Source organism: Lissotriton helveticus, chromosome 2_1, assembly GCF_964261635.1.
Source record: "Lissotriton helveticus chromosome 2_1, aLisHel1.1, whole genome shotgun sequence".
NCBI classification, from domain to species: domain Eukaryota; kingdom Metazoa; phylum Chordata; class Amphibia; order Caudata; family Salamandridae; genus Lissotriton; species Lissotriton helveticus.
This window is the reverse complement of record NC_136059.1, coordinates 1173938515-1173960238: the sequence shown is the minus strand read 5'-3', so window position 1 is coordinate 1173960238 and position 21724 is coordinate 1173938515. Positions and strand designations below refer to the sequence as shown.

Sequence of the window (21724 nt, the reverse complement as noted above, 5' to 3'; positions counted from 1 at the left end):
CGGCTTGCCACAACGCACCACCACACGGGCCCACCACTCACGTTGGAGACACACAGGGGGGCAAGTTGCACTGTCCCGCGGCGGCAGACACCGGGAACACCTCCCTGTGCCCTAACAACGCTACTAGGCCTGGAGACAACGGTCGCCCCGTCCCCTGGCTTCACCGCTGGTGGAGTCACCTCGCACATGTCCGGAGGGGTGAGAACCCGCACTGGTACCGGAGGAGCCCCGCCGAAGGGAAAATCTGACAAGTCATTACACAAGATGGCGACACCACCAAGTCACCTCACGGTTGGATAGCGTGCTCGCTGCCATGGAACGCTTGGAACAGTCCCTCCAACAGACCAGGACGTCCCTGGAATCTAAGATAGACAGTGTCGCCATAGACCTCAACCACCTGCGAGACGACCACAAGAAACTGGCCGATCGGACTAAGATGCTGGAGGGAACGGTGAACGACCTTGGCCCCGCAGTCTCACAAACTGACAAACAAGTACAGGATCTCCTGAACAGGGTAGAATTCCTGGAAGACCGTGCTGAGGATGCGGAAGGGAGGGCGAGACGCAACAACGTCAGACTCGTCGGAGTCCCGGAAAAATGGGAAGGCGCCCGACCGACTCAACGTGTAGAAGACTGGCTGCGTGAACTATTACCTGAGGACACACTCTCGCCACAGTTCGTGGTAGAACGAGCGCATCGTGTACCCACGAGACCTCACACCACCGGCTCCAACCCGAGGCCGCTGCTTTTCAGGGTCCTGAACTACCGTGACAGAGACACTATTCTAAGGGAAACCAGACGGCTCGGGGAAGTCCGAATCGACAACACCACGGTAATGTTCTTCCCGGACTACACCATACAGGTACAACGCCAACGCCATGATTTCCTGGAAGTGAAGCGCCGACTACGTGAGGCAGGCCTCAAGTACTCCCTACTCTTCCCAGCAAAACTGAGAGTGGTGGCACGAGACAAAACATACTTCTTTAACAACCCTGAGGAGGTGAGCGACTGGCTCGATAGCGGAACAGACACAGCGCCGAGAAATACACAACATCCTGAGGCGCGGCCCCGAGGCCGTGGACCACGGCGCCGACGCAGAAACAGAGGCCGCACAAACGACCTCCCAGACGACGCGACACACCACTCCCCACCGCTGGACCAAATGCTCCAGGAACAACGGGACGCACTCCGGAGAGTCTCCCAACTGAGCGCTTCACCGACCTCAGACACTGTTCAAGCCACAAGCCCACAGATGGCTCAAAGCGATGATGAGGCTATCTACGGGATTCCAGACTCTCAACTATCGGTGGAGCTCCCGGCGGTCACGCCGCAAACGGCTGACATGCCCCATTGAAACACGACACATGAAACCAACGGATGGCGACAGGGCGGCGGCGGCGGGGCTAATAGACAGATAATAACTGGGATGCCATGGACACGGCTGCAGCTGGGGTTGTCCCTCGCCGCCCTGGAAACGGACGGAGAAGCCCTTGCGCAGTGAGTACTCACCCAGAGGTATGGGCGCTGTGAAGGCGGTGTGGGGGTGGGATTGTTCTGTCATCCGCACATATCGCACGGACACATGCCTACCCCATACAATTGGGAAGTACAGTTTGCTTCTCTCACTTATATGTACATAGACACCCGGTGGCCACACTACTGGTGAAGACATGGCCTATTTGCAGGCCGCATTTGACTACATGGTGGGAATCGCTCGTAGTCCGGGGAAGGGCTACAGATTGACCTCACTTGATTGGACATTGAAGAACTGCCTTATTGATACCTAGCTCAAGCTGCCCCCTATTTATTTATTTATTTATTTATTTTTGATATTTGTAAAGCGCATCGTTTACCCGTGGGCGTCTTGGCGCTAATAAACCATTTATCTGTGACGGTGAACATGGGAACATGATGCTCATTGGGCAAATAGCCAGGTCTTTAAGAGCTTGCGGAATTGGAGAAGAGAAGGGCTGGCCCTGATGTTCGGGGGAAGCGTGTTCCAAAGCCTTGGGGCGGCCACTAGAAAGCGCCGATCGCCCCAGGTGACAGTTTTCGTACGGGGAATGACCAGTTGGTTCAGGGTGGCTGATCGTAGAGCTCTATTCGGTTTATATTGTTGCAATTGCTCCTTCAAGAAGTGGGGACCTTGATTGTTGAGTGCTTTGAACACAATACAGAGAGCCTTGAAGTGGATTCTGTTTCGCACTGTGAGCCAGTGAAAGTCCTTTATATCTTTGGATATAGATTCATATTTTGTCTTGCCCGAAAGCAAGCGGGCGGCTGCATTCTGAATCGTCTGCAGTTTGGTAATTACTCTGGACTGAGCATTAAGGAAAAGACCATTGCAGTAGTCCAGAGACGAAAGGACAAGGGTGGAAATCAGGGTTTTGATGGCTGAGTCAGGAAGAAAAGGCCGTATTTTCCTTATCATCTTTAACTTCATATGTGCTACAGACACAGTTCTGTTAGCATGATCCATGAAGTTAAGACCCTCATCAAAGATGATACCGAGCTTCCTGACTTTCGCAGTTGGGATGGGAGGAGTACCGAAAGCCTCTGGCCACCAACTTGATGGCCAGGATGGAGAAAGGGGTCCAAAAATGAGTACCTCAGTTTTTCCTGAGTTTAATTTAAGACAGTTGGTGGCCATCCATTCTCCTATACCCAGCAGTCCCTTCTTGAATTTTTCTGACACAAGATCTCCATCCCCTTTAATTGCCAACACAAGTTGGGTATCGTCGGCATAGGAGGTTAGGCTCATCCCATATGCTTTGATGGTTTTAGCAAGGTCCGACACATAGATATTGAAAAGTGTCGGACTCAGGGATGAGCCTTGAGGTACTCCACATGGAGATGACAGTTGGGCCGATTGGAAGGGTCCTAAGATGACAGCCTGTGTTCTTTTAGCAAGAAAGGAAGCTATTAGGTCTTTGGCAGTGTGACAAATGCCAAGTCCCTCGACACGATCGACCAAGATAGTATGGTCGACCGTGTCGAAGGCTGCTGATAGATCTAGCATAACTAAGATGGCTGTACCCCCTTGATCCCTGATTACCCTGATGTCATCAGCAGCCTTAATCAAGGCTGTCTCCGTCCCATGGTATTTCCTAAATCCAAATTGTGTATTGTCCAGGAGGTCATGTTCCTCAATGAATTCGGAAATCTGGATATTCATAATTTTTTCGGTCACCTTCGCCATGAAAGGTAAATTTGCAATGGGGCGGTAGTTTTTTAAATCACTTTTGTCCAGGGATGGTTTTTTTAAAAGAGGTTTTAATAAGGTGTTTTTAAGGGGGTCAGGGTAGCTACCTGATAGAAGAATGGAGTTGCACACCTCAGTCATTGATGGTATGATGGAATCCATTACTGGTAAGAGTACTGAAAGTGGACAGGGGTCGAGAGATGATCCAGATTTAATAGTAGACAGCGTAGTTTTTATTTGCTCTGCCGTAACTGGTTGAAAGCTGAGGAACATATCAGCTGGAGCCAAAGTAAGGGGCTTCACTCTGCTCCTGTTTGGATTAGTGGAGAAGACCTGATAAATATCATCCACTTTGGTGAAGAAAAAGGAGGCTAGTGAATCACATAGCAGTTGTGATGGAGGAGGGGTGAGGTCAGGGGAATTGCCAGACAGTGTTTTAGTTATTTTAAACAGTAATCTGCTAGAATTTTTAGCTTTCTGTATCTGGTCGGTGTAATAATCTTTTTTGGCTTTAACAATCATGGCCTTATAAAGTGCCAGTGCTTCCTTATAGGCTACTTTGCTAGTTGTATCATATCCTTTTCTCCATTGTCTTTCCTTATTACGGTTAGTTTGCTTTTGTACCCTTAGTTGTTCATTGTACCATGGGGCGGTGGGTTTTGATCTATTTTTGGAGAGTTCTTTAGTAGGGGCTGACTGATTTGTTGCCTGAGCCAACCAGGTATGAAATTGCTGAAGCGCTGAGTTTGGCTCCCGCGACAACGTTGGGCGCGTAAGATCCAGTGTTAGCTTAAGGTCATCCAAATTGATATTTTTCCAGTCTTTAAAGGACTGCTTGGGAATAGAAGGGGGATTATTATTACAGCGAATATTGATAGGAATATTAGCAAAAATTGCATAATGGTCAGTCCATGGCATAGGTAAGATGTTAGATATTTGTAATCCTTCCAAGTTAGAAAAAATGGGGTCTAAAATATGGCCGGCTTGGTGAGTGGCGGACATAACTCGTTGTTTGAGCCCTAGAGTTTCCAAATCGGAAATAAGGGTGGCCGAATCCGTTAGGTGACTTTGATCCAGGTGGAAGTTCAAGTCACCTAGAATCGTAAAGGCGTTTTCGGTGGCTACTGATTCCATCATGGTATTTATGCTATTTAGAAAGGCTGTTTTAGATCCCGGAGGGCGATATATCAATATTCCCTTAAAATTAAACAGAGGTGAGGGGTTAATAGCAAATTGCATGGCCTCACAGGAGGTGGAAGAAATGGGGGTTGTTTTTACAGGATATGAATCTCTGACTATTATAGCCAACCCGCCCCCTCTTTGTCTGGGCCTGTTCTGGCAGTATGCTTTATATCCGTTAGGTACTGCAATAGCTAAGTCTGGCTGAGATGAATCATCGGTCCAGGTCTCAGTAATAAACAGAGCATCTAGTTTGAAATCAATTATCATATCTGAAATCTCCTGCCTGTGTTTTCCAAGCGAACGCGCATTGATGAGGGCAATAGATATAACAGCTCCTTCGTCGTGCTTCATGGGTAGGGTTTTAGCATCTGATAGTAATAGCGGGATAATACAGCTACAATGAGGGCAAGAGATCGCTTGAGGGCTGGGGATCTGAGACGGTGTTATTTTGAGACAACTAGTGCTCATAGTTGGCCGAAGGGCCAGTAAACCTTGACTGGTATACTTTATCTTGATATCTGGGCCTTGTTGAGCAGGGGTCATGGCCCTAGGCCCGGTCCCGGCGTGCCCGCTGCGCCCGCCCGCTGCGCGGACGGGATGTTCCTTCCATTTATACCTGAAAGGGCGGGAAAGGCGGGAGGGTGGAAGAACTAGAGCGCACCCCCTTTACCTCCTCAAGATGGCGGCCGAGGTGGGTCAGATCACGTGACCGCGGCTGAGTAGGGCAGCGCTATAGTGAGAAGACCGCAGTAATCGCGCCTTCCACAAAGCGTCCCCCAGGTGAGTTTAAGTTTTGCTTTACAACCAATAAATGGCTAAAAATACCATACACGTGGAAGTCCTCTACATGGACAATCACGCGCTCGGCAGGATTTAAAAAACGGACTGAGTCCTGGCACAAACAGTTGTGAAGACAAAATTAGCTTTTTTTAAATTCTCAGAAAGAATAGTAGGAGATCCCCCGGCTTCCGCCTCAGGGGAGAGCAGGTCACAGAATAAACAGTTTTACTTGCAAGTGGTTTCCGCCCCTTAAGTAATCTAAGAGGGCGGGAGGGTGGAAGAACTAGAGCGCACCCCCTTTACCTCCTCAAGATGGCGGCCGAGGTGGGTCAGATCACGTGACCGCGGCTGAGTAGGGCAGCGCTATAGTGAGAAGACCGCAGTAATCGCGCCTTCCACAAAGCGTCCCCCAGGTGAGTTTAAGTTTTGCTTTACAACCAATAAATGGCTAAAAATACCATACACGTGGAAGTCCTCTACATGGACAATCACGCGCTCGGCAGGATTTAAAAAACGGACTGAGTCCTGGCACAAACAGTTGTGAAGACAAAATTAGCTTTTTTAAAATTCTCAGAAAGAATAGTAGGAGATCCCCCGGCTTCCGCCTCAGGGGAGAGCAGGTCACAGAATAAGCAGTTGAACGCTAATATTCCGCCCTCTTGGCGTGTTTGGACGGCGACATGTTCCGTTGCCGACCTTTTGGTATTTACTGCTGTTTAGCACTGTTAGTGAACCCTGTTACATTTCCCCTTTCCCACATCAGAGAATTGCCTATGCCCTTGATAGAAATGTCGGAGTCTGTGTCAGCGGGGGGTGAGGGGGGGAGACGGGGAACCTTGTGGAAGTGGTCGCCTGGAGGGTGGGTGACAGGAGAGGCGGAGACCTCTTACCAAGATAATAGATATGGCTGAGATTAAGATTTGCACATGGAATGTGAGGGGAATGCACACACCATCGAGACGTTACCAAATATATTCATATTTACGTCGCCATAAATTCCATGTAGTTTTGTTATAGGAAACACATCTAAACAAGACTGAGGTCCACGCGCTGCGTAGACGGTGGCACAGACAAATCTATGCCACCGAGTACTCCTCCTATGCCCGCGGGGCGCTCATATGGATAAGGCCGGGCACTCCTTGGGCAGTCATGGATACACAGATAGACGCGGGAGGTCGGTACGTGATAGTGGGGGGCAGGCTTGATGGGCACCCGGTAGTACTTGCATCCATATACTCCCCTAACACTGATCAGGGTGGATTCCTTGACTGCCTCTCCCCGGTACTGGCACCCTGGCATGGCCTTCCGTGGATCCTTGGAGGCGACTATAATTGTGTCCTGGACATACACTTAGACAGGTCCACTGCTCCCCCACCTAACGCTCAGGCCCACGTCACCACGAAGGCTCTCCTTAACTGGGCCCAACAATGGCGCCTACAAGACGCATGGAGGACTCGCAACCCCACGACACGCGCATATTCCTACTGGTCAGGCGCACATACACTTCATGTCCGCTTGGACAGGTATATGGTTTCCCCCGATCTCCTTCCATTAGTACTGGACTCCCAATACATGGGCCGTACCCACTCAGATCATAACCCTCACACACTGATCATTGCATGGGACGTCCCACATCCTCCCATTCCCACCTGGAGCCTCCAACCAGACCTCTTACTTGACGCGACATTCCGAGAATCCTTGCTTACGCAATCAGCCCAATACTTTGAACTCAATACTGGCACGGCGTCCTCTCCCCAAACCGAATGGGATGCTTTCAAAGTGGTGACACGGGGGCTCTGCCTGGGAACACAGGGACACATGAGAGGCCAAATAGAGCAAGACCTGACACGACTGGAATCAGAACTGCTGGACCTCGAATGCCCTGCGAACGCCCAACTGACTGCAGCTAAGGCGGAACATGCCCGCCTACTAGACCGTCTGAGAAGTGTCAACTTTGCGGCGCACTCTGCTCGGGTCTACGGCCGAGGTGACAGACCAGGCAAACTGCTGACCTGGCTGATCGAACGGGAAGACCGATCTGCCCCAATATCGACCATACAGGCCGGAGATGGCAGATCGCTATACTCCCAGCGCCAAATACACGAGGCATTCACGGATAATTACACAGGCCTATACCACTCCCGACTCCATGTCACACTACCTGCCATCACGGACTATCTCTCTACCATACATTTACCTACCCTAACGACAGCACAACAGAATGACCTCGGAGCACCACTAGATCCCGAGGAACTCCGTGACACCATCTTTAACCTCTCGAACGGTAAAACTCCGGGTCCGGACGGCTTACCGGCCGAGTTCTACAAGGCCGCCTCGGACGTCCTGATCCCACACCTGGTGAGGATGTACTCCGTGGCTGTCGATGACTTCACCTTACCCCCGACCCTTAACGAGGCGACCCTTGTCTCCTTACTCAAACCTGGCAGAGATGGCACACAGATGGGCTCTTACCGCCCTCTCGCACTTCTGAATACAGACTACAAAATCCTTGCCTCCGCACTTGCCCGCAGGCTGGCCCCTATGGTTCCTGCGTTGGTACATCAAGACCAAAACGGGTTTGTACCGACGAGACACACATCCCACAATATCCGACGATTATTTCGCTTGCAGGAGTACGCCACTAGACAATGGCCACGAGCAGGGTGCCTTGTACTCGACCTGGAGAAGGCGTTTGACTCTGTGGAGTGGCCCTACCTGCGAGCGGTCTTGGAGCAGTTCGAGCTAGGGGATGACTATCTGACTATGGTCGGCCTCTTATACCGCAAGCCCACGGTCCGAGTCCGCACTGGAGCATTACTCTCTGACCCCATTCGAGTACAGAGAGGCACCAGGCAGGGTTGCCCACTGTCGCCCCTACTGTTCTCCCTAGCAGTGAAACCCCTGGCTACGAAGCTCCGGTCACAGGGAGCTAACTGGGGAGTACCATTGGCGGACGGACTACATGTAGTGTCCCTATATGCTGATGACCTGCTCTTATACGTCAGGGACCTAACTAACGTCCCAGACTCCCTCGCTACGATCTTCGGCACCTTTGAGGAAATGTCGGGATTACGAGTAAACTGGGCCAAATCGGGGGCCTACCCCTTCAGCCCAAACGTTCCCGAATGTGACATACACATCGGGGGTGGGAGGTTGCAGTGGTATCCCAGCACGTTCCGATACCTTGGGATACACATCTACCGAGACCCAATGGACATCTTGGAAGGAAATCTGATGAGGGCGATCGCCTCTACCAGAGCACAGGTGGGGTTCTGGAATACACTACCGCTCAATGTCCCTAGTCGCATAGCCTTGGCTAAAATGATAGTCCTACCGCGGCTGTTATACTACTTTGCGAATATACCAACCTATGTACCTACCCGGGTGTTCCGAGACCTCGAGGTCCTGCTGCGGAACCTGATTTGGAACAGAGGTCGGCCTCGGGTCGCATTCACGAAGCTCTACATGCCCACTGCAGAGGGCGGACTAGCAGTTCCAAATATGGAGTTATATTATCTAGCAGCACAAATGCAGTGGGTGTCAGGCTGGCTAGGTGGTAAGAACCTGGGCGGCACGGCAACGGATACCACCGTTTGGTCCCTGTTCCAGATTCAAGTACTATTCCATCCGCTGACTCGAACTCCCCGACCGCCGCAACTATTGCTCGCAGTGGCACGCTGATGCTTCCTCCGCTGCTTGCGTCTAACAGGAGCAATGATGCCATATGCGCCGATATTGCCGCTGTTAGGCACACCGACAATGGCAGGGACCCTGACCACTGTAAAGTTGGATAGCTGGATCACCGCAGAGGTGGAGACGATGGGCGACCTTTACTCTGACGGCGCCCTCCTGCCCTTTGCAGCCCTCGTAAGGGATACATCCCTCCCAGCTGGGCAGTTCCTAACACACGCGTCCCTCGTTCACGCGCTGACCACCACATGGGGAGACATGTCTAGAGAGCCACCAACACATCACTTCATACAGTACTTGCATGTCATGAGCAACAGCACTCACATTATTCATTGGTTAACGCAAGCACTCCTCCTACACACACCCCCGGCAACTGCACACCTGTGGGAAAAATGGGCGACAGACAGAGGGCGGGACTGGACGGACAAAGAGTGGACTATGATCCTAGCTGGCCCAGTGAACATCCCCCGCAGCCCTCGCTTCAAAATTATACAATTTTATATACTGCACCGCGCGTACCTCACCCCTGACAAGATAAATAAGTACTTTTCAGCCACAGACACTGCCTGCAGCCGCTGCTCTCTTCTAGGTGCGGATCTCCTCCACATGCTCTGGCTCTGTCCCGCCCTCCAGCAGTACTGGGATGGGGTGACAATGTTACTCCGACATTGCACTAAGGAACAGGTACCGAGCACATGGGAAGCCTGTATATTGGGTTTGTACAAGCGCACGCGCCTAAATAAGGTTCAGACTAGATATTGGGATCTTGGGCTTATCACAGCCAAAAGACTACTTATCAAGCAATGGAAGGCAGCCACGCCCCCACATCTCCGACACTGGTGTCTGTCGCTGACAAACTGGGCGCGGGCTGAGAGCTCTGTCCTGAAACGGGAAGAGACGGCAGGGCTCAGAAAATTCCCCATTGCACAACAATGGGAGGACATACTACACTCCTTCCTGCAGAAATGTACGGAACAGGGAATTACGTGAAAAATTATGTGCTGCCACCCCCACTCCCTGATACGGATTCCTGCAAACCGCACAGGATACACCATACACCATTCTACTGACCATTCGGCTCAACCCACTGTCTGACATGTGCTCTCCTGTCTCACACTGACGACTACTTGCCCCACTCCCGGACACACACCGCCACATGTGACGCTGCGACAGAAGCCCGGGCTTCTTGCCGGAATACCACACCCGCCGAACACTCGTGGACTCCCCCCCCCCCTAATGGCTCCACCACACGGACGACTTGCATTTTCCCGTGCCCCCCCCGGTCCTCGGCCTGCCTACCCCGTGAGACACGACTAACACGCTGATTCCGACCTCCACCCCCTCGACGATATGGCAAACTCTGCACAAACCTACTCCCACCTACCTCCTGTATAACCCATTTTTTTTTCTTTTCTTTTTTTTAAAAAGACGTTTATTAGTAGTCAAGAGATCAGTACATATAGCAAAGCCTACAACCCCGTGGGCCGGCTGCATCATTGTAGTGTTACGATGGAATAAGGGAGCATGGAGGAGGGTGTTCAATTCCTTCAATCATATCAGTAGCAAGTGAGCCTTTAAATACAGATTCCTATGCCACATGTGCTTAATAGTCAGTTACTCTTTCAAATGACGTCTTGTTTCATTTTTTTTTTATAAGTAAACATATCAACTCTGTAAACAAAATAGATCTCGTCGGCGTGTCCCAATCTTTGGCTGCTCCTTCGCGCCTCTCTCCGGTATCTACAACACTGAGACCCATGGGTTGTAACATCAGACCATGGAGGTGTGTCAATGGGATAGTGGTTAGTAGTGCACATGTTCAGTCTGTCTGTGTCGTGGTGTGGGACAGCCACGTTGAGCAGTGTGGCCCCACGGGCTGTCAACGAATTGTATGATGTGCCAGACGGACGAATAGTATAGCCATGTTGCATAGTGGGGAGACGCCACCTGCGTCCAGTCCCATGGCCGAACGTGTAGTCAGGAGAGTCTTCCAGGCGTAGTGTGTGAGGAAGACAAGGCTATGTCTGGGAGACAAGGGTCCGTAACTATGTACATAGGAGTGAGTGTAGGGGGGGAAGCGGTAGGGGAGAGTGTGCCTGTGGATGCGTTGTTACGAGAAATGGCCTGGGAGGATATTTCTACATGCCATGGAGTAGTGGTCCCCTGTGCGGGTGGTCATCTAGGCCTACAGCTTAGCTCATCGGATGCGTGGTGTAGCCGCCGCTCGGGGCGTCTGGGGGGGAGGCAGGCCACCAGGCGAGTGTCATGAGGGGGGGGGTTGCAGCCTGCGCCTTTGTCCATGTCACGGACACTTCAGCAGTGTTATCCCAAGTGTGGCTGTCGCTGAGCGATACCTCCTGTATAACCCATGTCCCTGTTTTGTAGTTAGTTGTTGATTTGGTTTCATCTCCCCTTAGACCATGTCCGTACACATACAACTCCATGCTTCATACCATTTTGCGCCACAAGGCGCCCTCGGGTGAGACAGCTGAAGCTTGGGCACCTCGCCTGGGCGCTAAGATGCAGAACAGCTCTTTCCAACGGAATGGATGCACAAGGCGGTTATGCGCCCCAAACGCGCTTAGTCGCTGATCACCCTCATCACTCATTCATATGACATCAGGCCCGTCTGAATATTGACCCATACCGAGACACTCACCAATGATGCACGTTAGATGTAGCGGGCACGACTGCCACCGCTGCTGCTGATGTGGGTGGGTTCGGCACGGCCACTTTGATCCACTGACTCTATACAGTAAAACCCATAGACCGCACACTTACTATGCAATAAATGTATACATGACTATGGTGTTAAGTGAAGTACTGATATACGCTGCCGGACCCCAGGGTTGTCGGCCTTGAAGCTGTGTTCGCTTACCCTATCTACCACAATGTTCATTATCTGCAGCTGGCCCGGCTGGGTTGTAAGCTATGATGCTGTGTACACTGTATGTTGGACAATAAAGGTCTTTAAAAAAAAAAAAAAAAAAAAAAACATTCAACACGCTCACAGACTTGGTCATCAACGCGCAGACACCTCCTCTTGTCAAAGACCGAGAGGGGTTGTCGTGTATTTCTTTGAATACACGGATGTTCTCAAAGTGCTTTCAGTGGCTATTCAACTTATTTCATGGTCCGGCTATATATTATTTTTTACTCAAGACTGCACCAGATCCACTGAAAATAGACACAACGCATTTCTGAATATGAGACCTGATCTACGCGCTATGGGAGCTCGATACGGCCTCTTTCAGCCCTGCCTTTTCAAGGTTACCTATAAAAACAAAATGACAATTTATGAGGATCCAGTTAAATTGCAGAGTTTCATCAATTCTTACAAACCTGACTCTATAGAATTTTCTGGGACTTCAACTACTCAAAATGTTTGATTGTTTATTCCATCTAATATAACAATTTCTTTTTTTGATTCTATTGTTTTTAGGTCCTAACATTTAGTACATCAATTTATAGTATTTGTTTATTTATTATCGTACGTTTAGTCGGTTTATCTTGTGTTGTTATTGCATTTTGTGTTCCTTGTTTCTTTGTTATAATGACCGTTCTTCTCCTCTTCTTCACAGGTTATTTGATGTTCGTACCCATTATGTACCCACACCTTATGTGAAATGCTGTGGTTTGTTCTCATCTACGTTCCGTTGAGTTTGGACACGCCATTCATTCCACGTGGCCTCACCCCCCTCCTCCTTATGATGTCTTCAGATTTAGGTATGATGTATCTTTTTTATTGTTGAGCTTTTTTTCTCTTCCATCGCGTTCTCTCTTTGTCTCACTTCTCTGTCTTTTACTTTCTGTACATCTTTCTTTTACTCTTCTGGTTTAATCCTATACACTTACTCTTGTACTTATTCTTCTTAGGCCCTCTTTCCTGCCTTACTTCTTGCTCTCATGGTTGGCTTGTCATTTCTTCTGTTTTATACTTGTTCATGGTTTGTTTTGTCAAAGCCCAGCTCACCTGAGTTTCTGTTCAGTTCTGATGGAGGTTGAAGACAGTCCGACCCCACCCTGAAACTGCTTGTTCCAGCACACTAGTTTTAGACAGTGCACTAAGAACCAGAAGCTCAAGGGAAGGGGGGAAGTGGATAAAATTAAAAAAAAGAGAGACAACACCGTTCTTGCGTTTCCACTGTTGAAGTGCCGCTAAAATCTGCTGCCCTCTCTGACTTCTGTAGAAACTGGTTTCTAATGAAACATAAACAAAGAACAGGTAAGTGCAACCTATTCCTAAATGTGTTCCTGACTATCCCTTTATCTATTAGAAATTCTCTTCTAAAAGTACCTCTTGGATCCTGGTCTCTAGCTTCCAGGTTTGGAATGTGTTACTGTTCTGGGATGTGCTTTCTATTACTGTAAAGCTTCTATAAAATTAAACGAATACCATTATCAGAATTACCAATATCAAACATTCACCTTAATATAACTAAAGACTAAATTCTTAATAGCAAACTCACTTTTCACACATTTCCAGAATTTTTATAAAACGAATACTGTACTTTTACATCAAAATACAGCAGGTAATTTGTGCAAGTCCTTGATTTACTGTTTGCCTTGCTGTCAATGGTTTCCACTGTTCGATTCTTAAAAGTTCCATGTAAAACAATGTTTATTTCACAAAGTTCCACAAAGTATTCTTGTAACAAAGGGTTTGAATCACAATGTTCGCGGGACGTATCTTGCTCCAAATTGTCTATACACGAATCCAGAAATCGCTGTCAAAGTTCTTTCAGGTAATAAAAAGTTTTGCACTTACTTGTTGCTGGAAAGGGATACTGATCAGTCTAACCTTGTCCCCTTTCTCTTTTGCAGGTCAATTGTATTGGACAGGAGAGGGGCTGAGGCAAGGAGGAGCCGAAAAACGGAAGAAGGAAGAGCCAGCAGCCGTGCCCGTTGAAGCCGATGAAGGTCTGTAGAGAGCACGAGTGCCAGCGCCGAAGGATCTGTTCTCAGGTAAGTGGGAGGTAGACGAGCACAAGCACTGGGTGAGGCTCGGGGGCTGCCTTTTATAGACAGTGCCGGGTGTGGTTCGAAGAGCTGGGTGTGGTTCTCACATGCTGCACATGTTCTTGAAAGGTGTGCAGAGCTTCAGTTATTATGCAAATGAGTTGAATTAACACATGGCCTAGGGAGAGGTGCTCTAAAGAAGCCTTGGTAAAAGCAAGGTCCAATGTGTAAACAAGACAGCAATGTCCAAAATTGTGAGTACATTGAGCAACATACACAGAAGCCTAAGGGAGGGTTAAGATAACAAGAAAGGCTTTCAATAGTATGTTTAAAAGAGAGCTATTACAGAGACCACTAGTGCAATGAGAGGGGACATGCTCTTTGCTGTGCACAAACCCTAACAGTCGCCCCCCTCAAAGGCCCTCCTACTGGACGGGGTTTCCCTGGATTTTTTAGATAAAACCGTCTAATCAACCGTGGGGCATGTACATAGGACGCTGGTTCCCATGAATTCTCAGTTTCGTCATATCCTTTCCATTCTACTAAATAAAACAGAGGTCCATGAATTCTTTTTGAGTCTTTTATGCTTTTCACTTCATATTCTAGATTTCCCTTAATTGGTATGGGTGGAGGTGGTGGTTCGGGTCGGGTTTTTGGGTTGTACGGCTTAAGCAAGGACACATGGAATGTAATATGTACAGGGTATTCTTTTGGTGAGTCCAATTTTACTGTTACCGGGTTTACTATGGCAGTTATACTAAATGGTCCAATGAAACCTGGTTGCAGCTTTCGGGATCCCTCTATATTTAGGATCTTTGTGGAGAGCCATACCACGTCACCGATTTTATACATTGGGGCCTCAGATCTGTGTTTATCTGCTTGTCTTTTCATGCTTTCTTTGTACTTTAATAAATGTTTCCTGGCCTTGTCTTGTATGTCACCTAATCTCGTTAGGCTATCCGTTTCTGTAGGCAACAGGGAATCTTCTAACAAAATGGGTATAGCTCTTGGATGATACCCCTGCATGAAATAGAATGGTGAGCAAAGTAGAGCTGCATGCTCAGTATTATTATAAACAAACTCCGCTACAGGGAGAGCTTCCAACCATTCACTAGAATAATCAGCCAATAAACAACGTAGCGTTTGAAGTAAGGTTTGGTTCAGTCGTTCAGTTTGTCCATCTGTTTCTGGATGGAAAGCAGTGGATAATGCCACATCTATTTTCAGTTTTTCACATAAATTTTTCCAAAATCTAGAGTTGAACTGGCTACCTCGGTCTGACACCACTTTGCTTGGCAAACCATGTAAACGCACAATTTCTCTTATAAAAATATCGGCAAATTCTGCCGCAGTTGGCAATTTCCGTAATGGTACAAAATGTGCCATTTTAGATAAAAAAATCCACTATCACTAACACTGTTGTGAAGGATTTTACTGGTGGTAAACCTACAATAAAGTCTACACTCACAGTGTGCCAAGGTTGTTTGGGTGATGGCATTGGTATTAACAAGCCGTCAGGGGCCTTATGAGAAGATTTATGTCTTGCACAAATTGGACAGGTAGTGACAAATTGCTTAATGTCCTTACTCATATTGTCCCACCAAAAGTGTTCTCGCAGATTTTCCAGGGTTTTTACCCAGCCAGGATGACCTGCCAACGGTGAGGCGTGATGCCAAATTATCACCTGTGTTTGTAATTCTGTGGTGGGCACTAACAGCATGTTGTTGTGATACAATAAACCTTGTTGTATTGTGTTATGGGAATCCTTTAACCAATCTTGAAGTGCTATTTGCATGTGTGCATTATATAGATCTGTGATGAAATCCTTCTGTTGTACTGGTGCCAAAAGTTTTTGGGTAGGAATAATGGGTTCTCCTATTTTGTCTTGTTTCATGTCTGAGGTATGTCCGTATCTAGATAACACATCAGATTGAATTTGTTGTGCACCTGGTCTATACGTTATAACGAAGTCAAATGTACTAAAAAAAATTTAACCAGCGCATCTGACGTGGTGTTAGTGCTTTAAGTGATCCAAAAAACTGTAGGTTCTTATGGTCAGAAAAGATGGTAACAGGGTACTTGGCTCCCATTAAATGGTGCCTCCATTCAGAAAAGGCTACTTTGATAGCTATTAGTTCTCTTTCAGCCACAGTGTAATTTTGTTCAGCTGGTAATAACTTTTTGGAATAGAAGGCTATAGGATGTAATTGGCCATCTACTGCATCTCGTTGAGAGAGAACTCCTCCTAAAGCTACTTGTGAAGCATCCGCTTCAACAAAAAATGGCAAGTCAGGATCAGGATGTTTCAGAATTGGGGCTGAAGTGAACTTTTGTTTCAGGAGTTGAAAGGTGTGTGCCGCCTCATCAGTCCAAAGAAATCTTTGTCCTTTCCCCAACAAGGTGGTTATTGGGGCCGCAATGTCTGCAAAATGAGAAATAAACCTCCTATAAAAATTGGCGAAACCCAGAAATTTCTGAACATCTTTTACAGATGATGGTTCTGGCCAATCAATAATAGCATTGATTTTCTTTACATCCATAGTTATTCCTTGAGGTGACAGGTAGTATCCTAAAAAGTTCACCTTGCTGACATTAAAAGTACACTTTTCTAATTTAGCAAAAAGATGATTTTCTTTTAACTTTGATAATGCTGCACGAACATGTTGGGTATGTTCTTCCGGGTTCTTAGAGTAAATGAGGATGTCGTCTATGTATACTATGACACAAACGTCCAGGAATTTGTGTAAGACCTCATTTATAAAGAATTGAAAGGCCGCAGGGGCATTACACAACCCAAAGGGCATTACTGTGTACTCAAATAGACCAAACTTTGTCTTGAAAGCTGTCTTCCACTCATCCCCCTCTTTTATTCGGACCAGGTGGTAAGCTCCCCACAGATCTAGTTTAGTGTATACAGTAGAATGTCTTAATTGATCCAACAACACAGGTATTAGAGGAAGAGGATATTTATTTTTTATTGTAGCCGTATTTAGTCCTCTATAGTTGATACACACGCGCAGGGATTTATCCGGCTTCGGGATAAAAAAGAGTGGAGATGACACCGGAGATGTGGAATGTTGGATGAACCCAGACTGTAGTAGGTCGTCTAGGTAGGTTCTTAAATATTTGGTCTCTTCGTCAGTCAAAGCATATACTCTGTTATTAGGTAAAGGGGCCCCTGGGATAAGATCTATACGGCAGTCATTGTGGGGGCAGCACACTAGCCTTCACTGGATCAAAGACGTCTTTAAAGTTAGAATATTCAGGAGGGACACTTGGTTCGTCTTGGTTAACACTAGCACAGTGTATTACTGTGCTCTGTTCTGTACCTGCTTCTTGATAGCAATTGGTTCTACAGAAAGAGGAATCCAAAGTACCTGTTCTATTCACCCATTCAATTTTTGGGTTATGAGTTGTTAACCAGGGTACCCCGAGAATCAAGCAAAATTAGGGGTATCTATCAGATCAAAGCTAATCACCTCTGTGTGCCCGTTTTGACAGACCATAACAAGTGGACTTGTTTGTTTTGTGATTAATCCAGAGGTCAATTCTGACACATTCACTGCACATACTGCTTCTGGACAAGGCTTTAGGCACATAGGAAGACCTAATGTTTCAGCTAACTAATTATCCACAAAATTTCCTGTCTCTACTGAGTCCAGTAGGACAGGGAGAGAATGTCTAACTTGGGTAGTAACAATTAAAAAGATCTGAATTATGAAATGTCTAAGTATGTGCGGTACCATGAAGGCTGCAGAATTAGAGGTTTGATTAAGATGTTTTCTCGAACAAGTATCCTCCCCCCTTGTCGAGCTGAATCGTTTCCCGATTCAGTTGAGGAGGTTGAGGAAACAGCACCCTTTTGTGAAGTTTTAGGTTTTACTGGACATTCTCTGGCAAAGTGACCTGCCTTGCCACAATATAAACATAATTGAAGTTTTCTCCTTCTTTCTTTTTCCTCTGATGTGAGTGGACCTCTGAGTGTCCCTATTTGCATAGGCTCAGGTTCAGGGAGTTTATTATCTGTGTCTTTCTTCTCGTGTCTAATAAAAGTTAACCGTGATTCCAGTTTGGATTTATCTCCCTTTCTTTCTCCTAGTCTGTGTTCCAATTTCACGACTAAATCTACAAAGTCAGAATAGTCTTCTGGCAAATCAACGATATGAGCCAGCGCGTCTTTTAACTTGTCTCTCAAACCTTTATAAAAAAGGGAGACATGCTTTTCTTCTGGCCACTGTGTCTCGGTGAGTAAACGATTAAACCTAGTGAGATAGGTCAATAAATCCTTGTTACCTTGTTTAAGATTTAAAAGCTCATTATCTCTTGCATGCATGAAAGTGTGTTTTGCAAAAAGGCTGGTCATAGTACGTTTAAATTGATTCCAATTATGGAGGATGGGATCATCTCTATCCACGAAAGGAATTGACCAATTGGCTGCTGTGCCACCCAAATAAGATAAGACGAATGCCACTTTCGTAGCATCAGTAGGGAAATGTTGTGGCTTACAAACGAAGTGTAATTGACTATTATTGATAAAAACATGGAATTTGTTACTATCTCCATGAAAACGTTCAGGTGCTGCTAAAGGCACAGCATAAGGAACATTAACAGTAACCTCAACTGGGGGAGGCAAAGTTGTATGTTTTGATCGCGCCTCTGTCTCTGAGGTGGTTTTAAACAAAGGCGTAAAAGCTGTGTTTCACTGAGATCCCCTAAGTTTATACCTGCCTAAATCCTGTTAGCAAAATAAACGGATCACCGACATAATATCGATGTCATAAATATCGATGTAGCAAAATATCGATTAAAAAATATAGAATACCAAAATATTGACTTCCTGTCTCCAAACAGGTAAGTGCAAAAATATTGAATAAAAAATATCGATGTAAAAAATATAGTTAGTCAAAATATCGAATTTTTATAATATCTTAAAAGTAATGTAAAAGCAATGAAATAATAATTATAATTTACTTAAACATACTTAAAATACTTAATTAACCTTAAAATTAATAAATAATTAATTTAAGTTAAAAATAAATAAACATACAATTCCATTTTTTAACACATATATATATATAAACATAATATTAATAAAAAAATATACTATAGTTTTACCATAGGACAGCAGGAGAGTAACATTTACTATTACCACTCCAGTAAATAAAACAGTAGAGAAAGCGTTGGATAGCGTAGGGGTAAAAATTACTATTCCCACTCCAGAGAGTGCAACAGTAGGGAAAGCGTTGGATAGCGTAGGGGTAAAAATGACTATTCCCACTCCAGAGACTGCAACAGTAGGGAAAGCGTTGGATAGCGGGAGAGTTAAAATTACTATTCCCACTCCAAAGAGTGCAACAGTAGGGAAAGCATTGGATAGCAGAGGGGTAAAAATTACTATTCCCACTCCAGAAAGTGCAACAGTAGAGAAAGCGTTGGATAGCGGGAGGGTTAAAATTACTATTCCCACTCCAGAGAGTGCAACAGTAGGGAAAGTGTTGGATAGCGTAGGGGTAAAAATTACTATTCCCACTCCAGTGAGTGCAACAGTAGGGAAAGCGATGGATAGCGTAGGGGTAAAAATTACTATTCCCACTCCAATGAGTGCAACAGTAGGGAAAGCATTGGATAGCTTAGGGGTAAAAATTACTATTCCCACTCCATGAGTGCAACAGTAGGGAAAGTGTTGGATAGCGTAGGGGTAAAAATTACTTTTCCCACTCCAAAGAGTGCAACAGTAGGGAAAGCGTTGGATAGCGGGAGGGTTAAAATTACTATTCCCACTCCAGAGAGTGCAACAGTAGGGAAAGTGTTGGATAGCGTAGGAGTAAAAATTACTATTCCCAATTCAGTGAGTGCAACAGTAGGGAAAGCGTTGGATAGCGCAGGGGTAAAAATTACTATTCCGACTCCAGAGAGTGCAACAGTAGGGAAAGCATTGGATAGCCTAGGCATAACATTTACTATTCCCACTCCAGTGAGTGCAACAGTAGGGAAAGCATTGGATAGCGGGAGGGTAAAAATGACTATTCCCACTCCAGAGAGTGCCACAGTAGGGAAAGCGTTGGATAGCGGGAGGGTTAAAATTACTATTCACACTCCAGAGAGTGCAACTGTAGGGAAAGTAAATACTTCATATATGAATAAAAATAAATTAAATATTAATACCAAATACAAATTAATTTAAAGTAATTAACAATTTTATATAATATAATAATTAATCAATTAAAAATACAAAAAAGAATAATTATTACAAATAATTACCTGTTAATACGAATTATTTAGAAATGAACAATTAATTAATTAACAAAATAAACAATTATTAAAAATTACAACAAAACAAAACTAATAAATAAATAACAGTATTTAATTAATTATAATTAAATTACTTCCCACCCTATTCCCCTATAAACCCACAACCCGATACAGAAAATAAATTAATAAAATTAACTTAGTTATCAATTAAACTAATAATTAAAATGAATGACCAATTATATTTTAATTATTTACCAATTAAAAATGTAAATATCAATTAATACCAAATAAATACCAATAAATAAATAAAAAAATGTAAATAATTATAATTAAATTATTTCCCACCCTATTGCCCTATAAACCTACAACCCGCTACAGAAAATACATTAATAAAATGTACATAATTATCAATTATTGAATTAATTAAAATAATTACCAATTATATTTTAATTAATTACCAATTCATTATTAATTAACAATTAATTCAAAATAAATACCAATAACTAAATTAACATATTTAATTAATTATAATTAAATTACTTCCCACCCTATTCCCCTATAAACCCACAACCTGCTACAGAATTATATTACGCAAAAATTAAATACCAAAAAATTAATTAATTAAAATAACTTATAAAATAAATATACACTTTTCACACATATACTAACATAAAAAAACGTAAAAAAATTAATATTAACGTACTTACCTCAATTTCAATATTTTTGTCGTCTATATTCTGTCCATTCTATATTTTTGTTGTCTATATTCTGTCCATTCTATATTTTTGTTGTCTATAATCTGTTTATTCGATATTTTGTCCATTCTATATTTTTGATTCGATATTAATGCTATTCTAGTCAATATTTTTGTAGTCTATATTCTGTCCATTCGATATTGTGTCCATTCTATATTTGTAACTCGATATTAATGTAACTCGATATTAAAAACTCGATATTTTGAGTGTATACCATATAAACTTACAGATGCTTGGAGATTTAGTAATCCCACTACAAGTAAATATATACTTTTTAACTCTCCAGCTCATCAGACTCAATCCTGAATATATTATTTTTTTGTTTCTCATATCATTAAGAGGTGCGGAAATTGGTTCCATTTTAATTTCAGATCACACTCCAATCTTCATTGAATGGAATTTAGCACCTAGATCCAATATCCCCAAGAGATGATGTTTTAATAAATAACTCATTCCTTTTAGACCCCAAATTTACCTCTTCTCTTTCCTCCTTCTCCCATAAATATTTTTCCTTGAACCAGTCTGATACGCCCCTTTTCATGTAATTTGGGATGCTTTCAATGCATCCGCAAGAGATTTCATTATTGGCTTTGTTTCTAGGAACCGCAAAAATTCCAGCAAAAGCCACTGGTGATCTGTTAGCTGAGATAAAGAGAATGGAGCATTTATATTACACTTCAAAATACAAGCAATGTCTGTCTCAACTTTTTAAGACAAATTTCCAATTTAATGAGGAATCAACTGAAAATGCATCACTTTATCTGTTAAAATCCAGTGCTAAGTTCTATGGTGGACCGAATAAGGCAGGTAAGCTTTTGGCAAATTATTTAAAAGTTAAACATGATAGGTTTGACATCGAGTGTTTTTGGATGAACAGAACACATTGAGATCAAATGATTCAGAA

General features: G+C 44.8%; 1 long non-coding RNA gene across 2 annotated transcripts in view; it reads left to right on the top strand.

Annotated features, from left to right (window-relative positions):
- Window positions 1–21724, top strand: part of LOC144819647 (uncharacterized) — a 76034-nt gene that overhangs the window by 10413 nt on the left and 43897 nt on the right. For both annotated transcript variants that reach the window (XR_013607495.1, XR_013607494.1), the window contains exons 2-3: window positions 12436–12580; window positions 13679–13819. This is a non-coding gene — a long non-coding RNA (uncharacterized LOC144819647). The remainder of the gene's footprint in view (window positions 1–12435; window positions 12581–13678; window positions 13820–21724) is intronic.